We start from the raw sequence: 5527 nt of genomic DNA, 5'->3' as shown, positions 1-5527 counted from the left end.
TTTATGCAGACGACTCACAGAACTTCTTTTCTTTCCCCACCTTTTCTGAGTCCCTCCTCTCCTCTGTTTCTTTCTGTCTTTCGGTGGTCCAATCCTGGATGTCTACTTGCTTTCTCCACCGCAACCCTTCCTAAACTGAGGTCCTTTTCTTCCCTGTCCACATCCTCTCCTCAGCCTTCCTCCCCCTCTCTCTCTTCCTTCCTCCCTCTCTTATTCCATTCTCCCCAACTGCTCATAATCTGGGCACTACCTTCGACTCAGCCTTAAATTTCATCCACTGCTGGAACCTGATATACTATCTCTTTAACATACGTAAGATTTGTCCTTTTCTTTAATTTCAGGCAATTAAGCTTCTTATCGTTGTGTCTATCCTCTCTCATCTTTAATACAGTTCCGTCCTGTTAGTTGGTCTTCCGTCATCACATCTTGCTCCCCTCTGCTCTAACTTTCATTCCGCCATTCAGCTCCTCTTGTTGTTACCCTGCCAGACCTATATATCTCCTTCACCTCTTTCTATTTCTCTTCTTCCCTATATCTCTCGTCTACAATTTCACTTTTTCTGTATTATCTCCAAGTGCTATCACAGCCTTGCCCCTTTCTATCTCTCCTCCCTGATCTCTCCTTACATACCTTCCAGCTCTCTCCATTTCCAACATCTTCATCTCCATACTTCTCCTAAACCTGTTTGTGCCCCCTAACGCTTCCGTTCTTTTAATCTTCTCAATCCTAAACTCTGGAACTCTCTTCCAAATGACATCCGTTCTGCTCCTTCAAGGCATATTTTCAGATATCACCTTAAGGCACATTTCCTTCTATCACTTTCTTCTACCTAACTTTCTTGTCCTTTGACTATGATTGCTTGTTTTGTACCGCTCTTTTGTAATCTACCGTACAGCGTTTTGCAAAAGCACTTTATGAATACCAATAACATAAAATTTTAAAAATGTATCTGCAGGAGGTGGAATGTTATGTTATGTTATGTTAAAGAAATGTATTAAGCGCATGGTCACCCGAAGGTATTATGGTGCTAGGAATGATGAATTTCATACAGAGTATCGTTATAAACTTCTGCCCACTTTTCGCACCTCACATTGTTCCTTGATCACTGAGACAGTACCTACTTAAAATAAATATTTACAGAGCCTACAAGTGATGTTCTAGAATTCATACCTTTTTTCTTATTTCATTTTGAATTCCTGTAATGTAACCTGGGGTAATCCAGACGCGGACCCCTTGCTAGACGCTCAGCTCCACCTCACTGAAGAGGCCCGGCTAGGCGAAACACGTGTCTGGGGTTGCTGATGATACTCTTGTTCAAAGGAGAATTGCCTAGCATTTCAGTGCTCGACCGTCCTTGTGCGTGATACCAGACTGATATACAAATGGATATTTCTCCTCTGTGAATGGTCAGTGAGAATAAATGTGGTTGCAGACACTCCTGAGTGGATGTATTGCCATAGAAAAGGTTATTTGAACCATGTTCGTTATCGGTAGAGGGGCTCCCACACTCCTGTTTAATTAGTAAAACATGGGGTTTCACCCTAAGTGACCCGGGATCACCCATGCGTGGAGCCTTTGCTCACTGTAACTTAGTGAGGCTCAGCTTCACCTCACCGAGGAGGCCCAACAAGGCCGAAACACATGTCTGAGGTTGCTGATGGTACATTCTTGTACAGGAGAGAATTGTCCAGCATTTTGTTGCTGGACTGTCCTTGTGGGTGGTGCCAGGCTGATATGCAGAATGATAGTTCTCCTCTGTGAAGGGTGCAGTGAGCTAAAATGTGGTTACAGAACATCCCGAGTAGAAGAATTTCCATAGAGCCGGTTATTTGAACCATATTTGTTCCCAGTAGATTGTCTCCTGCACTCATTTTTAAAGTTTTGTATTTTTATCTTTATTTGATATGCAAAGGGATGTGATGTTTAGAACCAGGACTAGCTGAACACTTTACACTTGACAAGGAACAGCCCAAGACTCTGTGAACTCTCCAACTACTTTAGAGACGTATAGACATGCTCCAAAGGTGCCTATTTGATACACCCCGCTTTAGTCATTTTTGGACGCAGGCATCCATTCCGATGCCCTATGCATAGGATCAAATATGAAGTCCAACAGCACAAACCTTTTATTTTAGGTATCCAGACAAAATATTGCCAGAAAAAGGCTGCCAACACAAATTGTCCCACAATAATAACATTTGGGCAGGGAAATAATGTAGCGAGAGAGAAATACGTTAAGGCCACATTTTGGGAGAAATCACCCTCCAGCACCAACAGCAGCATTGGCTAGGTATCCAGTGACACTAGCAAATTACCCCCAAGTCTTCCTAGTCACTGCCCAAGGGGAAACCAAGGATCACAACACTCTACCTAGTCTCTTTCTAAAACATTTAGACGAAGGATCATCGAGCTATCTTCTATGTTTGATAACATCTTCCTCTCTGATGATCCCATGTGACTTCTAATCGGACGTCACCCCAACACCACAACCTAGTTTTTAATCCGTCTCCCCTGTAGCAGGCTCTCCAAACCACTTCCAGCTTCGACCAATTCCCACTATAAATATAAACCCACTGTTATGCTATGTTAGTGGGCTTTTCTACTGCACTACATCACATCCTTGTCCAAGGGGAATTGCGCCCTTGCCCGGTGCAGCTAGACATTAGTCTGCTGGAAAAAGTAGCATGAGCAATGATGAAGTAAGGGGGTGGGGGGTAAGCAGAAAATAGGCTTGCAGATGCAGGGATTGAGTTATGACGCGCTAACTGCTTGTATGTTCATCCATATTATTTGCTTTAATAATGTACAGTTACACGTGCCCAGGAATTGCTGACCTCCCTGCTTCAATTCAGTCGATTGCTTATGCCCAGTAACTGCAAGACAGGGAAGATAGTTTGCTTACTAAATAGCTGCTTGAATCAGGCTGGTGGCACGTTACAACAGCCTGAGGTGTGAACCCTGATGGGTATTTGCAGTGACAGAGATTCTGACAAGATTCTACATGGCCGGGACACAAAACCTGCAGAATAGTGTGACCGAGTGCCAATCTCTTGACCCAGGAGTGGAAGCAATTATCTTGCTAGATTTCAGTCTGGAGTTGCTAGGCAACCTGTCTAATGCTGGCATTTACTGCCTCATTACACTCCTAACTATTGAGAAGGCAGCAGCCCAGAGAAAGCGTGCAGGGAAATGCAAGCACATAGAGAAAGGAGTCAGGCATCCCTGTTCCCACACCACCGGCATGTCCCTTTGCCTCCTCTCCAGCCTCCACTTCCTCTTTTCACCATGATCACAATGGAGGAAGAGAGATTCCAGAGGCTTACCGCTGTAGCTGTGGCAGCAGAATTCAACAAGCAGGAGGCCCTGGCTCAGGTGGTAGGAGTCCACTTGGAAGTACCAGACAAGGCAAAGGCAGAAACCTCCATGGAGAGCTAGTGGTGGATACACTACAGCTGTCATGGCTGTGGCCTCTTACTGCCTGCCCCACTCATATTTTGGAATGGCGTTATATCTGACGTGGTGTACGACCCTTCACAAAATGGCAGCGGGGCGACGCCAGCATTATGACCTCATGGCGCCCACGTTCTGCTGTGGTGTCCGCAGCCGCTTCTCCATAATCAGAGCTGCAGTGCACGCCACAGCGCATCACAATGCTCCAGACTTGGCCTAGTCTCCTGTCCTGTTACTGGTGCAATATGGTCATATACAAAAAACAGCAGTGACATAGAAAACATAATCAGGTCCTGTAAATCATCTTGGGGGCCAAGCCCTGACGGGGTGTTAAGTTCATTGCTTAACTTGGATCCAGCTGTGATTGCCAGCCACCTGTGCCCGGGTGCACCTGCTCCTCCTTCCCACTCCTTATGGCCTACATTCTCCTTCTTTCCTTCCCTTCTTCTTGTGCTTCAGCTAGGTCCTGCGTTTCTATATCTTCCCCTGGAAGCTGCTCCTGCTCGTTGCTTCGGGTTCCCTCTGGTGTCCTCCAGCCTCTGCACTTCTTCCAACACCGCCACCAGTGATCTTCTCTTGCTGCTTCAGGGCCTGTGGAACGCCACCATCATGCACTGCGGTGTCTAAGGGTTTTTGCCTGTTGGCTTTTTTCCCAGCGACTAACTGTCTCCTAGGTCAACTGGACCTCTGTACCTTCAGAAGTCAAGATGGCTTCTCGGTCTGGCCGCCCTTATCTATATGACCCTCTCACCAGAAGCAAGGTAAGGTGTCAATCCTGGCCCGTCCCTAAAGGTTTGCAACGCCCATCTTAGTCGTTTCGTTCAAATTCATGGATCAATATATTCCCCAGTAATTGATGAAACTGCTCCACAATCAGGTAAAGTGAATGTACAAACTTTATGTATGACAGTGAACACATTATGCATTGCACGATTAGTTGATCAGATGGAACTTTTATTGTAACCATTTATAAAAGCATAATCTAATGTTAAGGACGTAGGATTTCCCCCTACATCAGCTCGTAAACTGCACAACAATGGCAGATGCAGGCAATGGTCTTTGGCAATTCTTCAACACGCGGCCTCCATTCTCTGTTTCAATCCCACGGTTCTTCATTACCATGTCAGATAATAGAATGCCAGAAATACATTTAAAGTTACATTTCTCAGATATTGAATGGCAACCCACTGTTTCTTTCTTTTTTGGAATGCTAATCCATACCACAACTCACCAGTATCTTGCTCACCCATTGCACCTGCACCCGTTCTGGACTTTTGCCTTCCCACATTTGCATTCTGAGCCAAGACTGCCAGCCATATCCATCCTTCAATCCCGTTGATGGTAAAATGCAATCTAAAAGTCCCTATACCTCTTTAAATCTCTTCTCAATCCCATGTCACAGACAACCTTCACTAGTGCTGTAAGCGACTGTGACCCGGCTCTAGCCATTCCCTCCTCCTGTGCTGTTCCCCACTCAGTGGAAGATTTGCACAAGCATGATAACGTCATTTGGCATCCCGCGCGACCTGCTGTATGGTGCAGAACTTAATGCCACTCTCAAGAGGTAATATGTCTGACTGTTTGTAATTTGGTGAGCATCCCCAGAGAAGTTTGCTTATCGAGTGTGAGCATTAGAGTAGTTGCTCACAACCCTTTGTTCCCAGCACCAATGATTTTCTTGGTCACTGGTTTAGACACATTCCGTACATCTAATTTCTGCTGATTTGCAGCAACTTCCCTCGCATCACTTTGGCTATACTCACAGGTCTCGGGAGGATAGCTCAGGGGCAATGTGCTTGCCTTGGAAGCAAGACGACACGTAGCACCACAGGTTCGATCCACGGGTCCGTGCTTAGAAACCTCTGGGTATTAAGTGCATTATAAATAACCTATCATATCATGTCTGTAGGTTGATATCAGCACAACTTCTAACCCACGATATTGCAGTTGTCCAAAATATTTTGTAAAGCCATGCATTTCCGTTGCAACAGAGGACGTCACTTCTGTAACCTGGACAACCACAGAGCTTACAATGTTTCTACTTTCCAAATCCCGAAAAGGGTATGTGCAATATTTG

Source organism: Ambystoma mexicanum, chromosome 5q, assembly GCF_040938575.1.
Source record: "Ambystoma mexicanum isolate Mex_15411 chromosome 5q, UKY_AmexF1_1, whole genome shotgun sequence".
NCBI classification, from domain to species: Eukaryota; Metazoa; Chordata; class Amphibia; order Caudata; family Ambystomatidae; genus Ambystoma; species Ambystoma mexicanum.
Note: the sequence above shows the minus strand (reverse complement) of the source record.